The sequence below is a fragment of the Phocoena phocoena genome, chromosome 3 (genome assembly GCF_963924675.1).
Source record: "Phocoena phocoena chromosome 3, mPhoPho1.1, whole genome shotgun sequence".
Lineage (NCBI taxonomy): Eukaryota > Metazoa > Chordata > Mammalia > Artiodactyla > Phocoenidae > Phocoena > Phocoena phocoena.
In genome coordinates, this window is record NC_089221.1 from 111,110,711 (window position 1) to 111,129,149 (window position 18,439).

General features: G+C 39.2%; 1 protein-coding gene across 1 annotated transcript in view; it reads right to left on the minus strand.

Annotated features, from left to right (window-relative positions):
* Positions 1-5,491, minus strand: part of AFF4 (ALF transcription elongation factor 4) — an 87,632-nt gene extending 82,141 nt beyond the window's left edge. The window contains exon 1 of the mRNA XM_065873257.1: positions 5,419-5,491. The gene's annotated coding sequence lies outside the window, so the exon portion shown is untranslated. The remainder of the gene's footprint in view (positions 1-5,418) is intronic.
* Between the last annotated feature and the right edge of the window lie 12,948 nt (positions 5,492-18,439).

Consider the following 18,439-nt stretch of genomic DNA (forward strand, 5'->3'; position numbering starts at 1 on the left):
CTATAACCTAACGAGTCCCTTTCCTGAGATTTGAGACTGAGAATCAGGTCAGTCTCTCTAACGGCAGAAGCTATAAGATTTAAAACTCAAAAGATATTAGTAAGTGTTAAAAACTGACCTGCAGCAAGAAAGAACTAACTGAACACACAAAGAGTATCTTGTGTGAAAAAAAAAAAAGAGTATCTTGTGAGACATAAAGAGATACTCCTGACCACATATGGAGTCCCTGGATCTAGCTGTTCCTGAGTTCCAGCTGTCCTCCTATGGCTTGGTTGCCTTTCTGAGAATTCATAGGATACCCGTATGTTTCCAAAAAATTCTTCTTTTTGCTTCAGTTAGGTATGTGTCGCTCTCCTAACTAAAACAGAGTACCTATTGGACAATCTAAACAGGGATATTCAGTTGGATCAAAGAGTTCTGGTGAGTTTAAAACACTTAAGGATGGTAGCTACAGCAACAAAAATGGAAGAAATCACCAGGAAGAGTGAAAAGAGGTGGTCAAGGTGGAAATTCATAAATATCAATATGATTAGCAGAGAATTAAGAGTCTACAAAGAAGCAGCTAGTAGTAAGAAAGGCAGGAAAGGGACAGTCATAAAAATCAAGGAAAAAAAAACAGTATCAAGGAGACAATGGTTAACAATGTCAAGTATAGAAAGAGGTAAAGGAGTAAGCAATGATTATACAATTTGTCAATGTACAAGTCACAGGTGGCCCTGATAAGAGCAATTTCACTGGCATGCTAGGATGAGAAGCCAGATTGAGGGTTTAAGAATACATAGGAAGTACACAACTCTACCTATGAAGTACTCTTCCCATTGAAAAAAAAAAACATTCAAGCCTGAATCAGAGCAAGCTTCTAGAGGTATTACCAATTTACAGGAAAAACTGTGGACAGAAGAACATATTACATGAAACCACAGGGATGTAATCAGTAAAATCCAGACTGTGAGAAATCTCATAGGGCAAAGGCTTGGTTTCTTTAACAAACCAATTGTATAGGAACAAAAACAAAGACAGAAAGAAAAGAGGGTTGAGACACACATCAACACAATAAAATGTATGAACCTTATTTGGATCCTAATTCAGACAAACTGTTAAAACAAAACAAAAACTGTAATCGAGGAAATTTGAACACCGACTAGAATATGTGATGATATTAAGGAATTAGTGTTAATTTTTTTAGTAAAATCTTAAATTGGATTATTATTTTAATTCTTAGAGATATACAATAAAATAGTATAACACAGTCTTTATTCTACTAGTGAGTCTTCACTGATTGTGCTCAAAGTCATCCAGCCTGCTACAGTCCCATAGTTAGCTGCATAACAAATATTAGAGAGATACAAAGCGATACAGGGATTCAAAGGAGATAAGTCACTATTGGGGTAGGGAATCAAGCAAAACTTAAGGCAATGGTATTTGCACTGTGCCTTAAAAGATGATGAAATGTTAAGAGACAAGGAACAAGTCAGGAAAAGTGATATTCCAGATGGAAGAAATGATAGCAATTGGAAAGAGGTGCGAAGGCCTATCTATGAAGAGTATTGACTCCACTCACCTTTCCATAAAACTGTCCCTACCCTAGTGATGACAAGAAAAGGAAAAGTCAAAGTGAAACGTCATAACCCACTAGGCAGCTCCAAGTTGACAAAATCATGGGAGACCCATTCAGGCCCAAAGCAGACCGAGGAAGCCCAGTCCCAGGACAGATCACGACAGTATCTGGGTAGCCAAACCATACTGGCTTTCCAGAGTAATCTATTCATGTCAATCTCTGGGTGTGGGGAGTTACTGCAAGTAGGGGTGCTCTCCTTAAACCAAAGGGAAAAGTAGCAAGGTAACAGGTCAGGTTAGCTTTAAGCAATTTTTAGTCACTGACTACACCTTATTTCACAATTAACTGAGACTAGCAAACACCCTCCCAGAAATCAATATAATTGTTCCAACTTTTCAGAGAAAATAAAAAAGGAAATGGGAAAACCATAATGAAGACTGGGAGTTCAAAAGCTGGAAATCCTTTACATTATACAGGAAAGTTTCTATAGTAAGTTATCTGTAGAAGAGAGCTGAAATAAAAAATAAAATCTACCATATGATCCAGCAATCCCACTCTTGGGCATATATCTGGACAAAACTATAATCCAAAAAGATATATGCACCCCTATGTTCATAGCAGCACTATTCACAATAGCCAAGACATGGACACAACCTAAATGTCCACTGACAGATGAACGGATAAAGAAGATGTGGTACATATATACAATGGAATACTACTCAGCCATAAAAAAGAACAAAATAATGCCATTTGCAACAACATGGATGCAACTAGAGATTATCATTCTAAGTAAGGTAAGTCAGAAGGAGAAAGACCAATACCGTATGATATCACTTATATATGGAATCTAAAATATGGCACAAATGAACCTATCTACAAAACAGAAACAGACTCAAAAGACATAGAGAACAGACATGGGGGCAGGGGATGGACTGGGAGTTTGGGGTTAGTAGATGCAAACTATTACATACAGAATGGATAAACAAGGTCACACTGCATAGCACAGGGAACTATATTCAATATCCTGGGATAAACCATAATGGAAAAGAATATAAAAAAGAATGCATATATGTATATAACTGAGTCACTTTGTTATACAGCAGAAATTAACACAACACTAAATCGACTATCCTTCAATAAAAAATAAAATAGTAAAATAAAATCAAATCTAAGTTATCAATTTTTATAATACACACTGCACTTCTGGGTCACTGTCCAGGTGTGCCTTCGATATTTAAGACTACCTCTTTGGGGACTTCTCTGGTGGCGCAGTGGTTAAGAATCTGCCTGCCAATGCAGGGGACACGGGTTCAAGCCCTGGCCCAGGAAGATTCCACATGCCGTGGAGCAACTAAGCCCGTGCGCCACAACTACTGAGCCTGTACTCTAGAGCCCGCGAGCCACAGCTATTGAGCTCGTGTGCCACAACTACTGAAACCTGCGCACCTAGAGCTACAAGAGAAGCCACGGCAATGAGAAGCCTGGTACCGCAACAAAGGGTAGCCACCGCTAGCAGCAACTAGAGAAAGCCCGCGCACAGCAATGAAGACCCAACACAGACATAAATAAATAAATTTATATTTAAAAAAAGACTACCTCTTTGATTTTTATGAAAAATACTATGAAGAGAAGGCCTCATACATTTTGGACTCCATTCTAAACCAGTAGGTGGTCACAAAAGAAGAAATACCTGTTTTCTTTGTTCCTCTCAGGTACACATAAAACCATGACATTTACCTTAACTCTTAAAAAAATGTAAGATACATAATTTTAGAAAGCTTCACCTTCTGTCATCTTCTGTAGCTGATAGCTACTTTTTCCCCTACAAATAAATACTGATCACTTGCTCATACAGCTTTTTTTTTTTAAGAGTACCCTTTTGTGAAATCTTGGGTTGGATATCACATTCAAATTCAACCTAGTAATTGTATAAAATACTGGGGAGGACACAAAGAGGTATAAATATAGTTCTTGCTCTAAAGACATGACAGATCTATAAAAAAATTACAATACAAAGCAGAATGCATCAACTGTCACAAAGGGGGTACAGTATCTCAAAAGCACAGAGAAGGGAATGTACATCATCTGACAAGCAGAAACTGAATCTGAATGAAAATATGCTATCTTTAAGAATGCTTAATTACACAGCTTCAAAGTACTGTAGAATCACCTTTACACCTCAAAACTGTAGACCATTTTCGAATAATCACAGCTAAGCTCTTTTTTTTTTTTTTAAATCAAACAGTAAAAGTTTGATCACTCACAAACATCCTATCTTGCCTCCACTTGACACAGAATTTCATTTAAAGCAAAATCTGCCTACTGTTCCAGTAGAGCTAACAAAAACCAAAGCCGTCAGCCTGCAAGCCACCACAAACTGAATGAAAATGTTGGTGTTAAAAAAAAAAAATTTTTTTTTATTGCCTCAGGTAAGTTAACGCTAAAAGATAATTTAAAATAACTTCTTAAGATTTTTTTTTAATGTTTGGAGACTGAAGGAGGCATTGATGAATAAGTAAAATAAACCTGAGCAATTTAAAGAAGCCAGCTTTGTTAAAAACCAGATGGCCACTTGCCAACACTTCTTCATGCATGTAAAACCAAAGATGATTCTAGGCAAGATTCACAGGCCACAGAGGCTCTTTATTAAATGTCAAATTAAGAAAGTTCTCATATTTCAATTTTGATAAGTTAAAGGACAGTTAAATAAAAGGAGCACTTTACAAAGCTTTGCAGAATCAATATGGAAACAAAGCTTTGCGCTTTTAACATCTGAACCCTCAAAAACAAGACATTTTAAACGTCACATTTACAAACATCCTATTCACAAGGAACTATCGCTTAGATTCTGTAAGGAAAAACAGTGGTAACTGGAAAAGGGACTGGCCTTAGTTTAAAATCTCCAACAGGCCAGCTGAAAAGAAATCGCACAATTCGTAATTGCAAGTGACCATGAGAACCCTAAATCGAACTCTTCATCTTAGTTTGAACTCCATACAAAAAAGCATTTCAGATTTGTATCTTTGTACAAATTTGCACCTTTGTATCATTCCCACAAATGATACCGTTTGTGAAAGAAAAGGCAATAAGGATACAACTCAAACTCCTATATCCCATGATCCATCCTCAAAGAGTGGAAGGAACAGCAAAGTGGAAGGAACAAAGCACTGACGTCAATTACGAGATTAACCCCGGGCACAGGCAGCTGGAGGAAAGGCCTACACATCAATATCCAAATGCAAGGTATCAGGGTAACTAGCTAACCGATTCTGAAGTTATGGGGGGGTATTCAAGTATTACACCCCCACATTCCCATTTTTAGTCAACCCCCTTCGCCAGTCGAAGGCGGAAATTTTTTTTCCTTTTTTTTTTTTTTTTTTTTGCGGGGGGGGGCGGGGAGGAGGAGGAGGAGGAGGAGGAGGTGGAGGAGGAGGAGGAGGTGGAGGAGGACGTATGCAGGATCGCGAGAAGGAAAGCGAGAACTAGTTGGGTAATGATAGCCAGAACCTAGGCCTATTTTATCTTTAACTAGAAATAACTTGAAATTGAGAAGGGTATTAAAAAGTAACAGATCAGTCGATGGAATTTCTGAGGGAAGGAATGGATTAATGGACGAAAGGGGAAAGGAGAAACAGTGAAAAGACTGATTTCTGGTAATTTTTGTTAGGACTGGGTTAGCCTTTTTAATTGACTTGTATTTTTGAGGGTCGGGGGTGGAACGCGAAGACGAGGGAAGCCGTCTCGAGCAGCCCTAGCCCGAAGGGTCTCTCCGGGCCCCCAAACGGACCCTGTCCTCCCCTCCCCCCAGCCCCTCCCCGCGGCCGGGCCCGGCCCTCAGTCCGTCTGTCTGCTCTTCTCACCTCCAGTCCCGGCTCCGCTAGGCCCGAACCATTTCCCGGCTGCGGCAGAGGCGGCGCCGGGCCTGCACCTTCACCGGACGCGCATTCGAACCCGCTCGGGGGGCGGCGACAAACTGCCAAGGGCGAGGAGCTCCGGGCGGCGGCGGGGGTTCGGCAGGTCTCGAAAAGCGCAGGCGGCGGCGGTGGCGACGCACCTCACACAGCACAGGCGGAGGTTCCGCCCCGCTCCATGTCTGTCGAGCCCAGACCGGGACGGCTGGCTGAGGAGGCAGGGGCGGGCTGACGAGGACCTGGCACAGGGATCCCCCGCCCCGTCCGCAGGCGGCGGCAGCGACGGCGCTCCACTCCCGCAACCAGGACAGTGACTGACGCAGCGGCCGCGCCACCCATGTGACCAGGGCCGGGCGGGGACGAGGCGTCACGTGGCGACGCCGCGCCCCTCCCCGTCAGAAAAGCGGAGGGTTGCGGATCCTACAGCGCCGGGAGGTGACGCTGGGGGTGGTGACGTGCTCCGACGACGCCGGGCTGGCCGGGTACTGGCCCAGGTGGCCTAGGTCCGAGCCCCTGAGCCCGGCGGCCCCGTCTGACAGGGCGGGACCGGCAGGATCGGGCCTCCACACTTCGCGCGCGCACGCTTCACGCGCACACACTTCGGCGCGCACACCCTCCAGCGCGTAGCCGCTAGCGAGGTTCAGAAGGGCGGGGCCGGGTGGAGCCGGATCTACTGGTTCTGGGGCTCGGGAGGTCAGGCAGTCCGCCCCTCCTGAGGGTGTGGTCGAAGCCCGCAGGCCCGTGGTGCGGTGCTGCCGTCGAAGACCGGAGTCAGTGCGGCGGCCCTCGACAGGTCCGGCCGGAAAAGGAAGTCCGCTGGGAATTTCTCTGCAGGAGGCCGCCTAGAACCTCGCTTGAACTTCTCAGACGAAGCCAAGCCAGCCCTTTTTCTTGATCATCTAAACACCTTCTACTGTTAATACTTTTTTTCAAGATATCATTCCGAACACTTTTCTTCAGTTCTTAACATCCTGCCAGTCAGGGCAAACTATAATTTAATTGAGAGTAAAGCCATAGTTATAGATTAGATAGGATTTTCAAAGGGTCTCATAGAACCCAGTACGGTAACTGTCCAGAGAAACTACTTTGGGTTCATTCTTTTGGAAAACAGTTTATAATTTCCTGCTTCTTATCTGTTTTCTTTCCATGAAGGAGCCTCATGAAGGTGTTTTTTTCACTCTCTACTAATTTTGAAGCAAGCATTTTAAAGATTTTTTGAAATAAAATTCAAGGATTTTGAGGAACTTTATGATAAACTATAAAGAGTGTGCATATGAAAATGTTTTTATTAGCCCTAAAAGCTGGTAATTCATCAGCAGCAATAGTAGTATAATATTTTTCTTTTTAAAATTCTGAAGTGACCACATATTCTTTTAAGCTAAACTCTTTATATAGATTTTTATCTATCTATATAAATTAGGAAATGATTTCATGCAAAACTCAAAATGAACTGTGACAAAATATAGTGAAAAATAATTGGCAGTCCCATCCCTGCCCTTCAACTACTCCAGTTCCGGAGGCAATCACTTAACATTTTCTAATGTAGCCTTCCCAAGATATGTTGTAAATATATATTAAGATACACTTATATGTACCTCTTTTTATGCAAAAGATAACGTACTATATACACTGTTAAGTTCCTTCCTTTTTCACTTAAAATATCCTGGATATCTTTCCATATCACTGTGTAAAGAACTGTCTCATTCTTCCTAGGGGCAGTATAATATTCCATTGTATGCAAATATCTATTTTAACCAATCTCCTACAGGTGGACATTTAGGTTGTTGCCAAGCCATTACTAAATTACAAACTAAGCCGCAACTAATAGTCTCATAAAATGATATACCAATAACACATTAGACTGCAATCTTTAAATCAAAAGGTATTTTCAGTTTGGATAGAGATTGCCAAATTGTCCTCCATAGATGTAGTGCCAATTTCACGTGTTTTCTTTTGTATTCTGCCTTGGAAGATTTACAAGCCTGTATAGGAAGGGAGGGAAGATGGAGACTGACAACAAGAAAGATTATCATTTTACACAATTAAAGAAGTATTAAAACATTGAAGATATGTCGTAAACTTTACAAGAATATTCCTTTACTTATTCTGGTGTAAATGTTACTTGGCTAACCAAAAGATAATATGCTTTTTGTTCCATAAATTATCACGATAATTTTTCAATATAAATGAGACCTTACTTAAAAACCAAAAGAGGGGACTTCCCTGGTGGCACAGTGGTTAAAAATCCGCCTGCCAGTGCAGGGGACACGGGTTCGATCCCTGGTCTGGGAAAATCCCACATGCGGAGCAAATAAGCCTGTGCGCTACAACTCCTGAGCCTGCGCTCTAGAGCCCACGAGCCACAGCTACTAAAGCCCACGTGCCTAGAGACTGTGCTCCACAACTAGAGAAGCCACCGCATTGAGAAGCCCACGCACCACAACTACTGAGTGCCTGTGCGCAACAACGAAGACCCAACTCAGCCAAAAAAAAAAAAAAAACAAAAGGGGGCCTGGGTTGGAAAAAATAGACTTTCCTTTGGAATTATTCGGCAAATAGGAATTTCTTTCCCTTTTAGCAATGAGAGAAAAAATTCCTAATTATATATTTCTCAACCCGTAACATTTTAATACTCTGTCATTTTATTTAATCAGATGCATCCATTTTAACAAAGTGAATTTTCTGCCTCTAACTTCATGTTCTAGAACAATGTAAGTCAACTGCACAGTTTGGTGTAATCAGAAAATACAAACCATAGAATTTTAAGAGAAAATAATCTCAAAGAAAAATATGACTTTTATTAACAGGCAATATTTGAACAAAGTATTCAGTATATATTGTTACAGCAGCAATTCTCAGTAGAGTTCTGGGGTGTTTTTAAGTCAGATTTTTGTGAAGGTATAATTTACATACAGAGAATATATATATAACTGAGTCACTTTGCTGTACACCAGAAACTAAGACAACATTGTAAATCCACTATAGTTCAATAAAAAATTAAAAAGTAATAAAATTTACATACAGTAAAATTTTTCCTCTTCAATGTATGGTTCTATGAGTTCTGACAAATGCATACAGCTATGTGACCACCACCCCAATCAAGATATAGAACATTTCCTTTACCCCCAAACATTCACTCTTGCTCCTCTGTAATGAATGCCTCACCTCAACCCCAGTTCCTGGCAACCACTGATGTGCTTTCTGTCCCTATACTTTTACCTTTTCCAGGATATCACATGAATAGAATCATACAGTATGTAGCCTTTTAAGTCTGCGTTTGTTCACTTAGCATAATGCCTTTGAGATCCATCTATCATTGTCGCGTGTCTCAGTAATTTATCCCTTCTTATTGCTGAGTAGTATTCTATTACTATAACATAGCCTGTTTAGGCATTCATCCATTGAAGGACATTTGGGTTGCTTCCAGTTTTTAATGATTATGAATAAAACATATAAACATCCACGTACAAGGTTTCACTCAGTCTTTAAAATGATTTTCTGAAAGTCACTTCTAGACATAGGAATTACTAAGTCATAAATATATCTACATAAATATTATTCTATGTTATTTTAGAAACTCAGATAATTTATTCATTATGTACCAAATGTTTGTTAAACATGTACTATATAGCAGGTACTGTTCTAGGCATATGGATAAAATGATGATCAAATGCTGGCACCAAAAAAATAGCACTAAAATGGTGGGTTGATAAGGCAAAGTTGAGTTTATTACTTACTGATAAAAGAGACCGGTGCCTTGATGTTTTCAGTAGCGTTTCCAAGGGGAAATTGGAACACTTATAAGGTTTTGGGGTCTGGTCTAAGGGGGTTTTTCAGTTTAGGGGGCTTGATTAGGATTGGATAAGAATCATGGTATAATAGGTTAGGATTAGAACACACAGCAAGGTAAAGGTTTTAAAGAGTCTTGAGAGTGTGTTAGTTTTTATTGCCGCTTCAACAAATTACCACAAACTTAGAGGCCTAAAATAACACAAATTTATCATCTTACAATTTTATAAATCAGAAGTCTGACACAGGTCTCCCTGTGTTAAGATCAGAATGATGGCAAGACTGCTCCTTTTCAGAGGCTCTTTTCCAGAGGCTCTTTTCCATCTTCTAGAGGCTGCCCACATTCCTCGGCTTGTGACCCCCTTCATCCATCTTCACAGTCAGCAAGGGCTGGTTGACTCCTTCTTAAATCACATCCTCTGACCTTCTGTTCTGCCTCCCTCTTCTGCTTTTGAGTGCCCTTGTGATTACTGCGGACCAACTCAAATAATTTAGGATAATCTCTCTATATTAAGGTCAGCTGAATTAGTAACCTTAATTCCATCTGCCACCTTAATTCCATTTTGCATGTAACATAGCATATTCAAAGGTTCCAGGGATTAGTATGTAAACACCTTTGAGGGGCCACTATTCTGCCCACCACACAGTGTAAACTGTCATTTAAAGTCATCTGTTGAATGGGGAAGGTATGGGTTGGGAGTTTGAGGTTAGCAGATGCAAACTGTTGTCTATAGAATGGATAAACAACAAGGTCCTACCATATAGCACAGGGAGCTATATTCAATGTCGCACAATAAACCATAGTGGAAAAGAATATGTATATATATATAACTGAATCACTTTGCTGTGCAGGAGAAACTACACAACAATGTAAATCAACTACACCTCAGTAAAAATAAATAGGGAATTCCCTGGCAGTCCAGTGGTTAGGACTCTGGTCTCCCACTGCGGGAGGCCCGGGGTACGATCCCTGGTTAGTTGGGGAACTAAGATCCTGCAAGCCGTGTGGTGCAGCCAAATAAATAAGTAAAATTAAGTCATCTATTGAAAAGTTGACTAGGTTTTTGTTCATTTAAATGAGACTTTGAGAAGTTTCTGAAATGAAAAGTTGCAATTTTTCTGTTCCTGGTCAAATGTTCCTGGAATAGTAGTAATGTTGAAGATGACAATGAAATAATAAAATTATGTTAACGTTGACAGTAATCCATGTAGATATTTAATGTTGACAGTAATCCATGTGGATACAGACAGTTTCAATTCTCAGTGTCTGACTTTGCAGCCATTTTTCAGCCTGAGTTGGAGAACATTAACATCTAGAGCCATGATCAGTCCAAATCTTCACTGTTACATGAGGTGTCATGATTACGAATCAAATTTCTGGGGGATGGTTGTTTCAAATTGCACAAGTACCAGGTTTTCCCATTTGTAATCCTTCTGGGGAACATTGGACAACACATATCTCAGTTACCACATCTGAGGGGCAAGGAAGCTGGAGTATTTTTTTAATTGTTATTTATTTATTTATTCACTTATTTGTCTGCGCTGGGTCTTAGCTTCAGCACGCGGGATCTTCCTTGCCGTGTGCAGCATCTTCGTTGAGGCATGCGGGATCTTTTAGTTGCTGCATGCGGGCTCTTAGTTGCGGTATGCGGGGTCTAGTTCCCTGACCAAGGATTGAACCCGGGCCCCCTGCACTGGGACCCCGGAGTCTTAACCACTGTGCCACCAGGGAAGTCCCTGGGGTATTTATATAACTACTCCTGTTGATCACTGTTGAGGGCTTTCTAGCAACTTCGGCCTGTTACATGTAAGTAGAGCAAACTACAGCAGCCAGAGACGTTTTTCAGGCAAATAAAATCAGGAACATCTGCATAATTCAAAGTTACACTGTTATTCCTGAAATGGTAGAGGTGAGGGACATGGGCGGGCAACATCCATGTCTGCTTCAATGATAATTACTGTACATACTATGTGCCGGGCACAAAGCTAAACATTTTCAGATGCATTATTTAATTTTTTTAACCTTTTCCTCTCTATCTTTTCCGCTACCAGCATGCCACTGAAACTACTCACCAAGATCACCATCAGTTCCCACACTGTCAAATCCAAAAGTTGAATCTTTGTCTTTACCTTACTAGTGTTTAACACAGTTAACCATTTTTTCTTGTTTGAGACACTTCCTTCTCCTGGTTTTTGAGAGGCCACACTCTCCAAGTTTCCCTTCTGGCTGCTGCTTTTCAGTCTCATTTGCAGGAGATCCTTTCCCTTTCCCTGACTTCTGAATAGAGGTGTCTCAAGACTTGATCTTTAGCTCTTTGCTCTCTCTTTCTTTCTGGGATCATTCACTTAGCATAATGCCTTTGAGATCCGTCTATTGTTGTTGCATGTCTCAGTAATTTATCCCTTCTTATTGCTGAGTAGTATTCTTTTTCTGTAAAGGCCAGATAGTAAATATTTTAGGCTTTACAGGCCAAATGGCAAAAATCAAGGATTTCGTGTAGGTACATAATAGGTTAAAATTTTTTTCTGTCAATTTTTCATGAAATTCAAAATGTAGTAATTAAGCTTTGTAATTCAAGTCTACTAATGAGAATAATAATTTTTCTTTTTTGGCAGGGAGTGGGGATAACATTTCACTTACTTGGGATTCAAAGTTATATTTACTATCATCAAATGTGATTTCAGATATTCTTCTGTTAATGATTATCTGTTGTAAAGTTTTATGTATTTAATTTTGAAAACATCTCTTCACACAGATAGGTACTGCCAAATACTGATATCAATACACTGGCATGTGATATTAGTTAAGAATATTCATTGCTGGGAATTCCCTGGTGGTCCAGTGGTTAGGACTCCATGCTTTCACTGCCTCAAAGTCCAGAAACCTCCATGGGCACTGTAGTTCAAGCTTAGAAAAAATATATGCTGCAAATCTGTATGGTAATAGACATTTTACTTATAACTTTGAACAGCACAGGAAGTATATAAAACAACTTGATATTGTGATTCAAAAAAGTTGTTGCTGATTTCAGTAAATCAGCAGACTTGTCTGCAGTAAAATTTCACATATAAACAGTTTGCCTTGGAACTTAGGTTGAACTTGTTAATAAGCATTATTGGGTCTTCAGTAAAAGTTAATTTCCAAGCCATTTAGTGTTCAACAGTCGTTGAGGGCACTTATTCACAAAAACTTCCATCTGACAACATTATTCCCATTAGCCAAAAGGTGGAAGCAACCCAAGTGTCCATTGATGGATGAATGGATAAGCAAAATGTGGTATATTCATTAACAAAATATTATTCAACCTTAAAAAGGAAGAGAAATTTGCACATGCTACAACATGAATGAACCTTGAGGATATTATGCTAAGTGAAATAAGCCAGTCACGAAAAGACAAACACTGTATGATTCCACTTAGAAGAGATACCAAGAGTAGTTAAATTCATAGAGACAGATAGGAGAATACAGTTGTCAGGGGCTGGGGTGGAGGAAATGCGGAATTATTGTTTAATGGGTATAGTTTCAGTTTTGCAAGATGAAACAAGTTTTGGAGGTGGATGGTGGTGATGGTTGCACAATAATGGGCATGTACTTAATACCACTGAACTGTACATTAAAAATTGGTTAAGATGTTAAATTTTATGTTATATGTATTCTACCACAATTTAAAAAAATTTCTATCTCAGTCCAGAGCTCAGATAATCACAATAATACTTTACCATTACTAAGCCATCAAACTGCTGTGTGGTACAGCAAGTCAGAATATTCAGGTTTATTTCTAAAAAAATTCCTGGAACACATGGTGGTAAAGTCCAGAAGAGCAAATGAAATTCACTGTTGATAATGTTGGTCTGATGACACATGATAAATTCAAATATTTGCAACAGGCTTTAAACACCTTACATTTTCAAAAGCTTTGTAAATCTGTCCAACTAAGCTTTTTCTCCTCCACACATATTGGTACCACCATCAATTATAACACATCTTATTCAGCTCAACGGCAGGTTATGCTGAATTAGGGTTTCCTTAACTTCTTTGAAAATATTCTCATGTGTAGTTGTCCCACACAGACTACTCTTAGTGGTAATTCTTCAAACTCAACATTGATTCCTTGAATAAGCAACTGACTGGTATCAGTAACTTCTGTGTACTCATCAAGAGTCAAGTACATATATATATGAATGGAATAGGATTGAAAGTCTAGACATAAGTCCTCATATTTATGGTCAGTTGATTTTCAACAAGGATTCTAAGACAATTCAATTGGCAAACAATAGTCTTTTCAACAACTCGTGCTGGGACAACTGGATACCCATATACAAAAGAATGACATTGGACTCCTACTTCACAACATACAAAAATCAGCTCAAAATGAATCCAAGCCCTAATTGTAAAAGCTAAAACTATAAAACTCTTAAAAGAAAACATAGGCATAAATCTTCAATGGTTTATTAGATTAGATATGACACCAAAAGTACAAGCAACAAAAGAAAAACATAAACTGGACTTCAACAAAATTAAAAAGTTTTGTGCTTCAAAGGACAACATCAACAAAGTGAAAAGACAAAAGACAAATACCCGGTTTTTGAAAAATGCACAGAGGTTTTGTTTTCTTTTGTTTTGGCTTTCCTCAAAAGATTAAGCATAAAGTTACCATATAACCCAGAGTTTTAAGAATACACCCAAGAGAATTTTTAAAAGTCCTCAAAAAACTTGCACATGAATGTCCATGGCAATATTATTCATAATAGCCAAAAGATGGAAAACAACATCAATGTCCAACTATGAATGGATAAACAATGTGGCATGTCCATACAATAGAATATTATTTGGCAATAAAAAGAAATGAAATACTGATATATGCTACACTATAGATGAACCTTGAAAACTTTATGCTGACTGAAAGAAGTCAGCACAAAGGACAATACACAGTATGCTTCCATTTATATGAAATGTTCATAATAGGCAAATCTACAGAGACCGAAACAGATTAGTGGTTACCTACGGCTGGGTGCCTGGGGGCGAAATGGGTAACGACTGCTAATGGATACAAGGTCTCTTTTGAGGGTGATAAAAATGTTCAAAAATTGATTCTGGTGTTGGTTGTACAACTCTGAATTGTATACTTTCAATGGGTGAATTGTATGGCATGTTCATTATATCTCAAGGAGCTATTACAAAAAAATTAAAGAGTCAAGGAAAACCAGTCGATATGACTTAGCTTGTGTCTTAATTGACTATTGATGTTGCTCTCAATGTCTTCAGCTCTGAGTAACTGTTCTCACAGAAAGGCTAATAATCTTAAGTTTATTTTCTGTGGATATATTTCTTTGGCTGCTACAATCAAACATGATGTAATGAACCTGACATCAGTAAATGACTTTCCCTGCTTGCATAATGAGTCACTCAGAAACTTTGGTTAAAGCCTCTTTTTCATTTTTTAAATTGTTTGAAGAAATTCAGTTGGAATGAGATATTCCATTTAAAATTTCCAATGTCTTTTATGATCAGAAGTCCCATTCGTTTCTGCAATATTCTATTGGTTGCACAAGTCAGCCCTATCCAGTGTGAGAGGGGACTGTACAAGGACATGAATACCAGGACTCAAAAGCCATTGGGAGCCATTTTAGAGGCTGCCTACCACAATGCCTTGTTAAGAAAAGGGAATCAACAAAAAATATTGCTGTAAAAATGATCCTAATTCAAACATTAAGAAAAGTAGTTAGTACAAATTCACACATTGCTCATAGTCTCTATACATATCTGCAACCCCAAAATAAAATCCAAGGGTACTATTAAGGCAAATGAGAATATTAATGATTTTGTTATTATTAATTTATTCATTCTTTCAACAATTATTGGTAGAGTGCCCAAGCACTCTCGGTCTTAGGGGCAGTAGTGAACAAATAGTCCTTGTTCTCATGGGGCTTCCATTTTAGTGGAGAAGAAAGACACACACACACACACACACACACACACAACTCTAAATTTCTGGGTATAAATGTAAAGAAGAAAAAGCAGAGCAAAGGGATAGAATGAGTTCAGGGGTTATTTCAGCTAGGCTGTCTAGGAAAAACTTCTCAAAGGAGATAAGCGGAAGCTTGAATGTGGTCTTTGAATAAATGTTTACTTTAAAATATATGAGCTTTAGGTTTTTAAAATTATTGCATAACAAATTGCTCAAAACTTAGTGGATTAACACAACAATAACCAATTATTATCTCTCACAATTTCTGTGAGTCAGGAATTCAGGTGTGGCTTTGCTAGACAGTTCTGGCTTGGGTCTCTTAAGAGGCTGTAGTCATGTGAAGACTTAACTCCGGATGGAGGACCTCCTTCCCAGGTGGCTCCTGGATGTGACTGGCAGGTTGTTGCTTGGAGGACTCAGTTCCTCTCCATACGGGTCTTTCTACAAGGTTGCTTGAGTATCCTCATACCACAGAGGCTGGTTCATCCTAGAGTGAATGTTTCAAGAGACAAGGCAGAAACTGCAATGCCTTTTATGACCTAGCTTCTGAAGTCACACACTGTCACTTTTGTACCGTTCTACTGGTCACAGAGGTTAGCCCTTATTCTTTTTTTTTTTTTTTTTGGTTAGCCTTTATTCAGTGTGGGAAGGGACTATACAAGGCCATAAACAACAGGAAATAGGATCTTTGGGAACCGTCTAGAAGGGTAGTTATACCAATCCAAACCATAGTTTTCCTTCATATGATTTCAAGCAATTTACACAGGAAAAAAAACTCACTAATGAACAGTAAAGTCTACATTTTTTTTATATTGGTTCAATTTCATTTCCAGTACTTATCCACATGCATAACCTGTGTACATTAACACTTATAGAAGACTCCATCCAACAAGAGCAGAATATACATTCTTTTCATAGTGCACTCAGAACATTTACTAAAGTGTATTTACTAATGTAGTCCATATTCCAGATTGTAAAACAAGTCTCAATAAAGGTAAAAGGATTCAAGTCATACAATATATTTCCAGGTATTATATCTGACCACAGTGGAATTAAACTAGAAATCAATAACAGAAACATCTCTGGAAAACCCCTAATATATGGAAACTGAATAATACACTCTATATAACCCATGGGTCAAAGAAGAATTCCAAAGGAAAAATTAGACAATATTTTCTATTTCATGTATAAATTTAAATGTTTATAAAAGTACAAAATCACATTTTTGAAAATGTGAGTTCTCTTTGTGGGAAAATTTTTAACTAAAAATTCAATTCCTTTATAAATATACAAGTATTTAGTTCATCTGTTTATTCTTGAGTGAAACTTGTTAGTTCGGGTTTCAAGGAATTTTTCCATTTTACCTAATTTATTTTATTATTTATTTATTTATTTTGGGGTATGTGGGCCTCTCACTGTTGTGGTCTCTCCCGTTGCGGAGCACAGGCTCAACGGCCATGGCTCACATGTTCCATGGCATGTGGGATCTTCCTGGACCGGGGCACGAACCCGTGTCCCCTGCATCGGCAGGCAGACTCTCAACCACTGTGCCACCAGGGAAGCCCTTACCTAATTTATTAAATGAATAAAGTTGTCTTACTATTCCCTTAGTGTCTTTTTAATATATGTGGAATCTGTAGTGATAGCATCTCTCTATTTCTGATATTGGTCATTTGCCTCTTCTCTCTTTTTGTTCTGAGCTGTCTGGCTAGAGATTTATTGATTTTATTAATCTTCTCTTAGAACTACCTTTTATGTTATTTTATTTTATCTCATTTTATTTACTTATTGGCCACACCGAGGGGCTTGTGAGATCTTATTTCCCTGACTAGGGATCGAACCCAGGCCCTCGGCAGTGAGAGCGAGGAGTCCTAACCCTTGGACTGCCAGGGAATTCCCATAGAACTACCTTTTAGATTCATTGACTTTCTCTATGGTTTGTTTTCTATTTCATTGATCTCTGCTCTTGATCTTTATTATTTCCTTTCTTCTGTTTGTTTCGGGATTTATTCGCTCTTCTTTTTCTAGTTTCTTAAGGTGCAAGCTGAAGTCGTTGTTTTGAGAACTTTCTTTTTCTCTAATATTTAGTGCTATTAATTTTCCCTAAGTATGCATCAGAAGCATCCCACAAATGTTCTGCTTTCATCTTTGGTTAGTTAAAAGTATTTTGGGGGAAAAAAAAGTATTTGGGGGACTTCCCTGGTGGTCCAATGGTTAAGACTCTGTGCTTTCACTGCTGAGGTGCCAGGTTCGATCCCTGGTCGGGGAACTAGTATCCCACAAGCTGGGCAGAGTGGCCTATATATATATATATATATATATATATATTTGTAATATTCCTTTTGAGTTCATGAGTTCATTTTTTAAAATTAATTTATTATTTATTTTTGGTTGCGTTGGGTCTTCGTTGCTGCACACGGGCTTTCTCTAGTTGTGGTGAACGGGGGCTGCTCTTCATTGCGGTGCATGGGCTTAATTGCGGTGCGCGGGCTTCTCTTTGTGGTACGCAGGCTTCTCATTGCAGTGGCTTCTCTTGTGGCAGAGCACGGGCTCTAGGCACTTGGGCTTCAGTAGTTGCGGCACCAGGGCTCAGTAGTCCTGGCTTGTGGGCTCTAGAGTGCAGGCTTAGTAGCTGTGGCGCACGGGCTTAGCTGCTAGGCAGCATGTGGGATCTTCCCGGATCAGGGATCGAACCCATGTGCCCTGCATTGGCAGGCGGATTCTTAACCACTGTGCCTCCAGGGAAGTACGAATGAGTTTATTCTTGATCCGTGAGTTATATAGAAGTGTTGTTATTCAGTTTCCATATATTGGGGAATTATCTAGAGATGTTTCTGATATTGATTTCTAGTTTAATTCCACTGTGGTCAGATATACCTTGTCTGTACTGTAAACAAAGAAAAACAAAAGAGCATTTTTCTCACCACCCAATTCTATAGGGATTAACCTGCTGCAGACACTCACAGACAGTGCAGTCCGTGCTTCAGACAGAGGAAATGACGATATCAGGATGCTCTGCACTTTTGACAAGGAGGCCCCTTAGATGTATATCTCAGGAAGAATTTTAATGAACTCAGATTCTTGCATCTTCCCACACATTGGAAAGCACTAAAATCATATAGACATCATGAGATATCTATTCTTTGCGATCAAAAGTAATGTTTTACCAAGATGTATACTTGAGTGCCAAAAATATCACATATAAACTGGCT